The sequence below is a fragment of the Ammospiza caudacuta genome, chromosome 12, assembly GCF_027887145.1.
Source record: "Ammospiza caudacuta isolate bAmmCau1 chromosome 12, bAmmCau1.pri, whole genome shotgun sequence".
Classification (NCBI taxonomy): Eukaryota; Metazoa; Chordata; class Aves; order Passeriformes; family Passerellidae; genus Ammospiza; species Ammospiza caudacuta.
In genome coordinates this window covers 5,464,151-5,477,668 of record NC_080604.1, presented here as the reverse complement: position 1 = coordinate 5,477,668, position 13,518 = coordinate 5,464,151, and the positions used below count along the sequence as shown (strand labels likewise).

At 41.6% G+C, this 13,518-nt stretch overlaps 1 protein-coding gene across 3 annotated transcripts in view; it reads right to left on the bottom strand.

Moving 5' to 3' along the window:
- Positions 1 to 13,518, bottom strand: part of CENPP (centromere protein P) — a 114,527-nt gene that overhangs the window by 4,381 nt on the left and 96,628 nt on the right. The gene's annotated exons all lie outside the window — the stretch shown is intronic.

Sequence of the window (13,518 nt, the reverse complement as noted above, 5' to 3'; positions counted from 1 at the left end):
ATGCTGTGAGAAGCCAATCCTGTGTGAAATTCAGGATTTGGGATAAAATCCAGCTTTTCAGTGGGAAAGGTCATATTTGAGCTATCTACAAAACACACAAAAAGCCAAACCACAAATACCTACATGCCTGTTTGCTGTAACCCAGCCCTGGCAGTGGTGAGGCAGCCCCGGATCTGTGCGAGGATCCCGCTGCCATTCCCACCTTCCACCAACACCCACGGGGGCAGGAGCAAAGCACCACACCCAGCATCAAGCAGCACCTCAAACATGACAGCTCCAGGATGAACTCTGGGAAATGCAGTCATGCAATCTGCCTCCAACTCCACACAGAAAATACTGAGTACAGGCTCTGAATCACAAAGTTAAAAATGTGGGGATCTGGCAGTGACTGCACAGCCAGGCACAGAGTGGGCATGGGCAGATCCCAAACTCTCCCTGGGTACCACATCACCACCTCTTCTCTGCTGAGCAACTTTCCAAGTTTTCCTTGAGGAAAAGAAAAGCTGAGCAATAAAACCAGAGTAACAGAATGAGCTGAGCCACTGAAAGGTCTCTTGGGAAAGTCAGGAGCTCCTGAGGGATCTCGTAAACCAGGGAAAGAGATCCCATCAAGGACACAATAGCAGATGGGAAGGATCAGCTCAACTGCATCAAGCAAAACCTGACTTTCATCAAGAAATAGCTTTCCTCAGATGACTCTTAAATGTCAGCTTATGATCAAAACCAAAAGTTCAAGCTATTATTACTCCTAGACGGAAATTGCTTTTCCAGCTCCTCCAGGAGTCCAAGCAGGGAATCTTATGGGAACTTTCGTCTCAAACCACAAAGTGACTGTGCTGATGGAATGCACAGCTTTGCCTTGCTCCCATGACAGATTTTACACACACACCAAGCCATCCCAGGGAATACACTTGTAGCAGCTATTTCTCAACAACATACATTATTCTGCAGCTGCACTGCAATTTTCTGCACACAAAATCTCTGCTAAGGAAAACGTTATAAATGTGTTCAGCTTCAAAGCTGTAGCTACAAATACAAAGCAAAATTGGCAAGAGAGATGCCAGATAAAAGCAGATAAATTGCTTCTGTCCCACTTAGCAAGAAAACACACAACTGCTCCCAGCTGGACCTACAGCTCCCTTTTACTGGTAATTCTGAAATTGCTGCTCTGGCAGGAGGATGCATATAAAGAGTTATGGTACCAGAGTTCCTCTATAGAGAGAAGCAATTTCTAAACCTGCCCAGGAGGCTCTGACTGGGCTCTGATTTGGGTGATTTCTCTGTATGGTTTGCTCAGCTAGGGCCACGTTATCACCCACTGAAATCACACAAGGCTGGGAACACCAAGACCTCAAATCCCAGCACAGCTATAGCACCAGTAATTTTTGAATGAATTTCACTAAAGCAATAAAGGCACATTTAAAAAGTGGAAGTTTCTCACTTTGTGCAACTAAGGGAACTGTAACCAAGAACCCTTCAACTAAATTACACCCCATAGAAACATTGTATGGATTGGACTGGATTTACGAAGCTTCACCACTCATAATTAAGTCTCAGAATAAATACAGCTCCCCTCTTCCCATCTTGAGGGAAAGTTCCTCAAGCAAACCAGTCCTGCTGGTGATCCCTGAGCTGCCAACCACCCAAACCTCTGGCGCCAGCGGAACCAAAGGACGAGAAGGGCACGAGGGCAAAGTGGTTTTGTCCAAAATGATAAAGTGGTTTTGTCCAAAATGATAAAGTGATTTTGTCCAAAATGATAAAGTGATTTTGTCCCCGTGGCAGTCCCAGCCCACCCCCCATCCTCAGCCAGGCTCAGCCCTCTGCTTTTAAAACTAAAATCACAAGTGACACGACCAGCATGCAAGTGTCACTTTTTAGAAGAGGGAAGGAGAATTTTGGGAGCAGATTTGAGGGCCTATTAGAAAGTCTGACAATGGCAAGTAGTGACAGCACACAGGGAATTGCTTCCCCCTGCCAGAGGCAGGGACAGATGGGGCATTGGGAAGGATTAATTCCCTGTGAGGGGAGGAGCCCCTGGCACAGGGTGCCCAGAGCAGCTGTGGATCCCTGGCAGTGCCCAAGGCCAGGCTGGATGGGGTTGGAGCACCCTGGGACAGAGGGATGAGAGGATCTTTAAAGGTCCCTTCCAACCCCAGCCATCCTGGGATTCTATGCATGACAGTCTGAATGCCACCCTGGACAGGGCAAATCTTTGCAAACATTGACCAGAATCTCTCCCAGGCTCAGGACATGCCTGGTTCCCTCCTGCAGCACAGGCACAGCTGGTTGGTTACTGGGATAAAAACTGCTCTGCACCCCCCTGGTTCAGACCTGCCCAGATCTGTGATTTGGGTCCTTGATCCCTTTGCCAAGATTCAGTTTTGCAGATCAGCCCTGCACAGGTACCTGAAAGCACTGACCAGCAGCCCCAAATCTAGGGTGCTAAAACACAAACAAATCCACGTCCCCGCAGGGACTGGAGGATTTTCTCAAAATCTCAGAGGTTCTGATGTGAAAATAAAACATTGCTCAGTTCTGTTTCAGTCTCTATGCAATACTGCATAGGGAAATGGAAGATATCAGCAATTAGGAATCAATCAGATAATCCACATAACCAATAACACATCTGAAATCATACCATTACCAAGCACACAACACTGAACTGTCATTTCAGAGTCTGCAACAGCTGATAAACCTTTAAACAACAGAAAATTGGAGAAATCATGTCACACTAGAGCCTGTGCTCACTGTCAGTGAAATCCCTCTACTTTATTCTTCTTTCCTTTCCTTTCCTTTCCTTTCCTTTCCTTTCCTTTCCTTTCCTTTCCTTTCCTTTCCTTTCCTTTCCTTTCCTTTCCTTTCCTTTCCTTTCCTTTCCTTTCCTTTCCTTTCCTTTCCTTTCCTTTCCTTTCCTTTCCTTTCCTTTCCTTTCCTTTCCTTTCCTTTCCTGTTGATTACAGCCTCTCTTTTTTGGCCCCTGCTCTATTTCCATTGCCATTTATTTTCCTCCTTCCATATTTCCATAACATTATTATTTTTCGTGCTTGACTCCCCTGAGTTTACATGATTCAGTTTGTCACTATGCTCACAATGTGACCAATAATTTTCCATAATTTTTGTATTTTTCCTAATTGGATCTAGGCTGTAGGTCTACAGAAGAGCCAACCCAGCATAACCAAGGCCTGAGTACACAAAATTCTGTGTCTCATTTCCTTTCAATATCACTTTGTCATTTGGCAACCATGTGTTTATCTGCAACTTAATTACAGCAGACTGGGAATAAATTAAAATACATACTGGAGGTTTATTTTTGTGAGGAAAAATAGAATTAAATGAATATGAAACCTCAGGAAGAACAGGAAGGGGTAGATAATAAACAGAGAACACAGAGGCTGCAGATGCTTTTTTTTCCACTTTTTTTCTTGCTGGGCAAGAGACAAATCTTCTCTCCAGTATTTCTCTTTAAAATTGTTCACTAGTTTATGAATGTTTTAAGCCCTACATTTTCCAGCTTAAAATTCTTGGGTTTTTTAGGCATTTTATTTAAATTTTAAAATACACTGAGCTGGCAGTAGAGGCAGGGCCTGGCCCAGCTCCAAGCCCAGGGCACAGAAACTCCTTGGGATGCTGTGGGAGGGCACTGACCCTGCCCCAGGACATTTATTTTGGGGGATATACCCAGAAAACCAGCAGAGCTCAGCAGTTCTGTTCTCCCTCCACAACTTCACGGACATATCAGTTTTCATTCTGTTTATTTTGAGTCCCCTGCCCTCCCTCTGCAGTTAGGTATGATTAAATATTTTTGATGATAAACTTCATGAACAGCACCATTTGGAAGTAGCAGAGATGTCAAATTTAGCAAGAGATGATGAGCAGCCAAGGACAATAGAGAGATGAAAAATTATGGAAGGAAAAAAGATGTCATATTGCAGAGCAGCATGAAGCATCAACAATTTGTGAAGAAAGAATTGTGAGTCAAATTTTCAATAATCTGAAGGAAGTAGACTGCAGGAAAGGCATTTTTAGGAGACAAATTAAGCCAAGTTTGTGTTTTCTTCCATTACAACAGAAGCCAGATACCTCACAGATCTTTATTTTTTTTCTGTATAAAAGTTGCTGCAAGATTCTCTGTAAGCCTTTTTGAAGTTTCAATAAAAGGATCCAGAATTGCATAAAGCAATTTGGATTTGAAATACCACACAAAAGTTGATTATCAAATGTGGCCCAACTTGCTTTTGTAGTTTACATTATCAAGCTCACCCAGACAGCGCAATTTAAACATCAGCTAAATAAAAGCATCTGAATTTAGTTAATGACTTGGCTACAACACTGTGTTAGTTTTTTCCCAAGTAGGCAGATTAATTTAAAAAATAAACCATAGGATATAATGAAGAACATCTAGTTCATCTAAATTAGCTCAAGGTTAGACATTTACTTTTAAAAAAGTGTGATTAAAGGAAGTTTTTAAACAAGGTACTCAGCTTATGTCCATCATTTACTGTTGTGGTTTTTTAATCTTTCTTGAAGGTCTCACGAGTTATTTGCTTCTGTGTGGGCAAATTTATCTTACCTGGTAAACAGAGATACATCCATAGACCCACCTGGAACATCCAAAATACCATTTTCATTTCTCACCAGGAGCTCTAAACTGATTGAGAGGTCAGTCTATCACTCAGAGCAAACTGTCCCACAGCAGAGGGGATTTGGCCAAAATCTGCCTGTGCTGTCCTGTGGGTGTTAAGGAGCAGCCCTGCCCTGCCCTGCCCACAGGAGGAACCTGGGCTGGCAGAACACAGCCCAAACCCCTGTGGGACTGGCACTCCAGGAAAGCTGAGCTCCAGCTGCAGCCCCACCAGGATTTGCTCTCAGTGAGGAATGGCAGAGTCCACAGCACAGCTCCTCCTGAATGTGCACAACAATCACCCACCAGCTCCAGAAAATCAGATTTTCCTTTAACTTACACAGCTCTGTCCATGTGCATCCTCCTTTCACAAACACCTCTGCAGTATTTCTATTATTCTTCCTGAGCTTTACAAAAAGGTTTAACACCTGCATTAGGTAAAAAGTGAAGCTTTACCTATAAATCTATATTTCCTATAAAACACATACTGCAGACACACTGAAATCCTTCCCACAAGACATCCAACCTCTTTTAATGGTTCTACAAAGCATTACACTTTGGACAGACTCCACAGAAATTTGCCACCCAGTAGCTTTCATTTGTCTGGTTATTTACAATTCTCAGCTGCTTATGTGAAAATAAATATCAGCATGCAGTGCTGAAGTGCCTGTTGCTATCAACAAGGGCAGGAACGGGTCCAGCTGAAAAGCCCTTGGAAGCTTTGAACCCCCTGAATTCTTTTCATGTCATACCCAAACACAGCCCTTCAGATCTGTGTGTCAACAACACATTTCAGATTTCCAAACACATCCTTAGCACAAACAAGAGGGACACAGGAAATATTCTTGAGAAGACACAAACATCTGCAAGAAGAGATCCACCAATTTATAATTATTGTATGTGTGTGAGGGTAAAGTTGTCAATCCACTCCTGAATAACAGGCTTGCAAAATTGGTCATCTATCCTCAAACTTTGATCTACTCAATCAATTCCATAAGAAAGCCACAAAACCTCCCCAAAAAACCAAAACAGAAGCAAAAATAAGGAATACTGAAAACCTGTAGCACTGTATGTGTGCAAACTTTGTTATACTTTTGACCAAATCTCTCACAACAAATTAGAGATTTGGTCAAAATTATAACAAAGTCTGCACACATACAGTGCTACAGGTTTTCAGTCTTCCTTATTTTGACTCAAATATTTGTGTAGAAACGAATTTAGGGCAGGGAGAATTCTTTAGTGCGTCCAGGAGGAGAAATCAGAGGCAGCTGCCAGGCAAAAACATCTCCTTATGCTCCACCTTATTTGGTTTATAAAGGCCAAGGCTGCACTGCCCAGGAATGTTGTGTGATGCATGTGGATAAATATTTGTTTCATTGCTTAGGTACTGCAACAACACAAAGAGCACTCACTGACAATACCAGTGCAGCTGCCAGTGCATTTCATTCACTCTCAATGCAAACTTCAGGCATTTCATAATTTGAATTTCAATTGCTGGCCTTGCAGAAACATTTCAAAACTGTTGGTAACAATATGTTCTGTTCTGGTAGAGGCCCAGTTGAAAGGAAAGCTGTTAATATTAAAACTTTCTCTTTTTCCTTCTTCAGTTTCCCAAGCAATCAGTTCAGCTCTCCTGTGTTTTTAAATCTCAAAGGAAGTAAAGTGACCCAAACATTCCTGTGTGCAAACGTGGTGAATGTTTCAAGTTTTCCTTATGTACAAAGCAGGAGCTTGGTCCTAGAAGCTGAGGAATAATGCCTGCTGCAGCCTGGATCCTGGAGCACCAACCTTTCCCAGCCTTTCACACAGACTGATCTGAGGAAGGAGCCCTCAACCCTCTCGAGTAAAAACAGTTCAAGAAAAAGGAAATTAAAGCAACAGATAGAAGGAAGATTTCCATTCCCAGAATTTAAACATGAAGCTACCCCCAGCTCATGTAAAAAACAAGGCTGTAACACTCAGTCTCCATTCCCAAAGCCAGGCCCAGTCCCAGAGCAGGAACTAAAAGGAATATCCAGACATTCCCATGGAAAACTCGAGAAGAAAGGCAAGCATCATAACGTTTAAAATGGAGTTCTGGATTACTTCAATATTCATTTTTCCTGTAGAAAGACCTCTGGATGACTCTTCCCAAACACACTGAGCTCTAACATCTGAGGCCTCCAGCATATTCTTCACCTTTGGCTTTTCCTATTTCCCCCCTCCCTGTTTTGGACTCAGCTCCTGCATTAACATTTCTTGCAGCTGCCCCTGCCAGTGCAGAAGTAGCACTGTCTAGACTATGCACATATTTGTGCCTCCTAAAACCTCTTAAAATAATTCCAATTGTAGCTGCACAGCCCCTAAACCTCCAAAATCACATTTCTGATCTCTAGCATATCCCTATGAATTCAGAGTTATTGTCTAACTGTTCAATCCTTATTAACTCACAGGATCTTTCCTGCTAATTCCCATGAGACAAAAATACCATAACATTTGGTTCCCCAAGTACTTGCTGGGAATGGACCTCATAAAATGTCCCAGCTCACTGAAACAAAATCAGTTTATTCCACCTTGGACAATTCACATTGTGTAATAGAAGCAAAGGCCATGAAATACAGAAGAAATAGCAAATAAATAATAGAAAAGTATAATATCCAGGGCTGGGACTCACAGGGATCATTGATATCAAAGCCTGTGCAAGCATTTCCACAGGGATAGTCCAACAGGGAAGCTGGGATTGTCTTGGCAGAACAGGAATTACAAGGGAACTCAGTTCTGCCCCCAGCCCCAAACTTCTCATCCTGTATCACAAAAACAAAACTCAGTGTTTCAGAAATAACTCTACTTGTTCTCCAGCCATTTGATGATTCCCCCAGTTCCCAAAGGCAAGGGAACATGCAGCATTTAATGTGAAGAACAGAGAGAAATCATAATAAAAATGATTGGCAAAGTCTGTCTGATCCTGGGAAAAACCCAAACCACACCAATGTTCTCCTTCAACAAGACATGTTTATAAACTATACCCAGAGCCATCCAGAAAAACAGAACCTGCTCAGAGGTCTTTTTTGTTTGTTTTTAACATTTCCCTCCTGGAAGATAACAGGGGAACTGTGCTGGAGTGTCAGGAGACACACAACTCCTGTTTGTTTGGAGTGGCCAAAGTTTGGCCACGAATGCCCATCAGACCATAAAGAAAACATAATTAATCACTTAATGGGTGTTTTCAACTTGCAGTCAATTCTGAATTTTGTGCACTCTGGAATTATAAATCTCCAGAAAGGTGATAATCAGAAATACCAATATGGTATTAATAGTTACATTCAAAAATTAGATATCTGTACAGACACATACACAAATGTATTCTGCCATTCTGTCCCTCCAGACTCTCACTGCAGAACTGCTGTACAAATAATTTTTGTCATTGTCCACCAATTCACCCAACAAACCATTTGATGCTACTGTTTGTAATGGGAAAAACATGAATCAACAGGCAAAGACATCTCATTTTTAAATCTAAAAGGAAACCACAGCAAACTTTGTAATTGTCCTCAAAGTGTCTTCTTGTCCCAGCTGCCAACAAATCCTTCGTTTTGACTAAAATACTTCAAAATATTTGTGTCCTCAGTTTACATCTCCTTCCTGAGACAGTCTCTCAGTGGACAGGCATCCTGTTACTAATTCCTGCTTAAATTTAAAACCAAGGGGAAAACATCTGAGGCCCCAAACAACAGGGATATCAGCAGCAAGTCACAGGAACCCAGCCCTGTATCCCCATTGACATTTCAAAGCACCAGTTTTATCTGTAAGATCAAGCTCAATTTTCACATGTCAGTTCTGATACAGTCTGAGATGGAAATAGTGCACAAGAGAAGCTTAAAAAAAAGATGCATTCACTTTTTAGAGAAGTACATAGTGTTTTATATGGAAATGGAAAGTGCAACCAAGCACGAGGAAGAAAATGGAAACCAGATGAGAAGAGCAAGCAAATAGAGAAAGACCACTAGAATAATTACATATTCTTACTTTCGATAATTAATATATTTAAAATGCAAACTTCTCTATATTTAATTTTTTCAGTATTTCCTATATATAAATGACATATTTCTAGATAGAGTTATTTAAAACAGAATTTTCTCGCTGCTCCCTATAGCCCAATCTTTATTTAAGAGAAACACTGTCCCTTTGCTCTGGTGGGATGTAGCTGCCCTTTGAAGAAATGGAACTGGGTATGAGAAGTAAAAACATCAATGAAAATCTATGGAGGCTTATGGCTCATGCTGGAAACTGAACAACTGCTGCAAAACACAATTATTTCAGAAAAAAGTTGGAAACCTCCAAGTCCTATCGATGAGTAAAAATGCTCATTACTGGCACAGGAGGGAACCAAACCCAGGCTGAGCTCTTTGTGCTGTTTCACACACAGAGGATGTGCTGAGTTCAGTATTTTGTAAAAACATGAGTCAGCACATAGCTGAAATAGAACTACCCAACACACAGGGAAGTGTCACCATTTGAACCCCAAAAAAGAAGTGATGTTATTTGACAGAAAGGCAGGAGGACAGGGGAAAGCTTCCATGTTTCCTTCCAATGGGGTTTAAAGCGGTATAAAGCTGTATTTATTCAGGGTAGGTGGGCACCTTGCTTTGGACCACCATAGGGAACAGCTCCAGGTAATGATATAATAAAGATTTCTGTACATTTCTTCACTAATGCACATAGAGGCAATATGTAAAAGCTTAAATTTCAGGTAGCTCTGAAGAAAGGCTTTACAAATCTCACTTCATCTGTCTGGTCACTGGCATTTCAGATACAGTGTGAAAAAAACATACCACAAATTAAAACTGATGCTGTGGGATTGAACAGGAACCTAACCAAGAGACAATGAGTTGTGGCAATAATTAGTGTCCTCAGAAAGTTATACTAATGAATATTAATATTCTGCAATTAGGATTCAGTTACAGTTGAAAATTAAGCTTTTTAAAATGTAAATACCTCCCAGCCACACACATCTCCCATTGCAATTTTAGGTTTATTCCCACATAACGATGTATCCCATGCTTTTTGCAATGTATTGTTAATATTTGTAAATATGTGAAGGAAATCTGTGCTTAATATCTCAAGGTTTACCAGCAGTATTTCATCTTTTCCTATATTTTTTCCATAAGGATATTTGTGACCACAGATTGCAGAAGGAATGCAGTAACTGGTACAGGTTTCAGAAATGCACTGTGCTGCCAATCCCAAATTCCCCATCTCATGTTTTGTGCTGACTTTAACAGTTAGAACATTTTTTCCCCATTGCTACTTTTTTCCAACTATAAACTTGTGTGTTTGATGTTAAAAAGAGTAAACCACATAAGCAATTGCAAAGTTTAGGATTCTGTCTTTGTCTCTGATCAAAACCAGGCAGCAACCTGCATGGGTTCAACATGACAACTAAGAGTAAAGCAATTTAAAAATGTAATTACTTTCTTATATTTCATTGGCAGGTTAAAAAACTGCTGCAGTAATTTTCAGTTGTCTCTTTTTATTCCAATTCTTGAACAAAGCAGAAATAACCTCACATTCCTGAATGTGGATGTGTTTTTTTGACTCATGGAAATGATATTATGATCAATGTTTTAATTAAATAACAGATCCAACTTCAACACAGCCCTTCTGTAAATAACACAGCAAGCCAAGAGGCATAAGTAAAATATCTATTAATGATATAATGTGAGAGAAAGTTGTTAAAAATAAGGATGACTGTGGAACATTTAAATCCATAGAATGTTCTTTTGGTGCCAGGTGAGACATGGCAACAGGTACAAAGGTCTGGAGTTCCCACCAAGGAAATGGATATTTTGCAAGCATATAAAATTATCAGAGGTCAGCATATGGCTACTGCTCACCTATGGCAACATAAGGGAGATACCACAAAGGGTTGCTGTAACATGCAAAGGCAGAATATTGCAGAGTTAAAAAGGGAGGATGGGAAGTATCAGTTTTCCTTTGATGCTCAAAACAAAGAGGATAGGACAACCAGATTGTAATTATTAAATAAAGGTATAATCCTGCAAAATGGAGTCAGTAAGGAAGTTGTAAACCTTGGCTGAGTATTTTGAAATGGCTGAGAAAAGAACCTGTGAGGGTGAAAGGGGAGGAGAGGGAATAAAGGAATAGAAGATAAAGCAAATCATGAGATCTGGGTAGCCAAGAGGAGTCACCCCTGTCCTTGCTGCCTTTCCAACCAGCAGGACAAAGCCCTGCTCTGGCCCCTGCCCTGCTCCCAGGCTGGACTCACTGGCCTGCCTGAGCTCCTGAGTGCAGCCAGGGGAAAGGTGGGCAGGAGATTCCAGCACCACAGAATGGTCAGGCCTGGCTGAAGTGAACCTTTGATTTCCTCTGCTCTGCTCAGCCAGGCTACTCCTGTCATCCACTGCCTCAGTGAAGGCAATTCCTGCTCCCATCCCACCTGGTCTGGCCATTCTGCAGATAAAAGATTCCATTTCTGAAAGGGATGATACAGAACTGAGTTTCATGGTCTCTGTATGCTGTGACCATAACCAGTACTCTGGACTCTTCTATACTTTCTACACTTAAGTTGGTCTAATAATTTTTATTTTCAAGATATCCTTCTTCTACTCCTTCAGCCTGCTGGCTTTCTTTGATGACAAAGATATTACACTGCAGGCACCTTGAAGGCTTTTGAGAAACAGTTTTTCCTCCTGTTTCACCATTCTCCATGTATTGAAGTAGCCTTTCAAACAGAAGATGAAAATCTATAAGCTCTTCTCAGCATCACAATTCTGTTAATTTATACATTAATTTGGCCTCCTCTGAGGTTTAGAACAGGGGCACAATAGTGAATGTTTTTCCTCCCTCCATTGCCTCCTACAGAAAGACGCAAAATTGATAAAAAGGAAAACAACAGCAGTATTATTGTACACTGACTAACAGTTCTTGTTGTGAGAGGAAAAGAGAAGAATCCGTGCCAGAGGCTCCAGCCTTCCACAGCCATTTCTCACCTCCTATGGCTCTTGCTCAAGACACAAACCAACAGTGGCAGTTTGCCCTCAGATATAAAATCATAAAAAGTTATTCTAATTATTTTTCATTGCTGTTTAGTCTGCCTCTTCTCTCCTCAAAGGACACAGTTCCACATTGAGGTACTTTAACACACCAAAGCACTCCCATTGCACAACTCAGCCCAACAACTGGCCATGGGACGGACAGGCATAACACAAATTGCAGATGAAGCAGAGATTGGCAGCTTGCTCTGTACTTTTGGATGAACCATTCCCATAAAACCAGTCAATATCAGATCTGTGAGGACACAGCAGTGTTTGCACTCACATAGAAACCCAGCTGAATTGTGCATGTCTGAAAGAATTTGCCATCCTAGTCTGAACTTTTAGCAGAATATACAGCATTTTTTCTTTAGTTATTATGACAGGCAAGATTATGTGGCACATTTTAATGTAAATAACAATATTAAAGCAAATCTAATTATTACTCTTACATAGATTCAAATCTTATTGAAAGGCAGCAGCTGATGTCCATTCTCAGACACATTATTTTTCCAGTTAAAATTTCTAAACCTTCTTGATACCAGGCAGCCACAGGCCATTCTTTACCAGCTCCTACAATTTCCAAGTGTTACTGCTCATTGCAGGAAGGTGCAATGCCATTTTCATGAAGAGGGATCTGTATCTCTGCAGATCCCTCAGGCTGTCTTTATTTTCTGAATGGAAGTTGAGAAGATAAGCAAGGGCCTCACAGACATGCAGTGAAAATCCTAAATGCCCTAAGCTGCCTGAAGGATCTCTTAAGGTGTGTCTGAAGCTACACCTCACTAATGAAGACTTGGGGCAGTTCAGCCTGAAGAAGAGAAGGCTTAGGGGACACCTCAGGGCCTTTCCAGAGCCTGAAGGGGCTCCCAGAGAGTGGGAGAGGGGCTGGGGACAAGGACCTGGAGTGACAGGACATGGGGGAAAGGCCTTAAGGTGAAGAAGGGCAGGGTTAGATGAGATTGGGAAGGAATTCTTCCCTGTGAGGGCCCTGGCACAGGTTCCCAGAGAAGCTGTGGCTGCCCCTGGACCCCTGGAAGTGTCCAAGGCCAGGCTGGACACTGGGGCTTGGAGCAGCCCGGGATGGTGGAAGGTGTCCCTGATAATGGGATAAACTTTAAGGTCCTTCCATCCAGATTTTCACTCCATTTTTTATGTGACTGTCTCCTTTCCTTTCAAACAGCTTCAGATTAATTACCAAAGTTTAATATTTCTTCTTTTGCCTTTGCAAAGCAGAGCACAGTAGGGACTGGATGCCTATTTTAAGAGACAATGTGTTCTCCCAGTATCTTTCCACCACACACCAGTTAACAATTATGGTTAACTCAATGGTTACACCATTCCATGAGTATCTGTCTAAATATTCCTCAGACTGCGAGTTCAAGGAAACTACAGATGTTTAATGTCAGCAGAACTCAGAAAACTTGGTGTCCCAGGTGAGTTTGTCATTTTGAAGCTCAGCAGACCCATCCCACACCCCCTGGACCCTCGGAGCGAGCTGGGGATGCAGGAAAAGGCTCTGCTGGCACACACAGGACTTGTGGTAATGTATCCTTAACTCCCTCCCTTCTCCTCTCTGGATCACCAACTTCCCTGCAGCTTCTGCAGGACTGAGCTCCAGGATCATGTTTCAGGATGTAATTAGCCTTACAAAGAGAAAAAATGAAGGGAAAGTGCTTCAGTCGTTTTATTTTCCATGCATAAGCTGCAACTTGCAGTGAAATCATTGCTGTAAATGGACAAAAGAAAAACTTTCCATGCTAAAACCTCAACAAAAAGGCTTGCTGCTTATAGATGACAGGCTTTAAGTGCAGGAGGGGATTAGGAAAACATGAATTGAAAAAAAAATTATAATTTTAATAA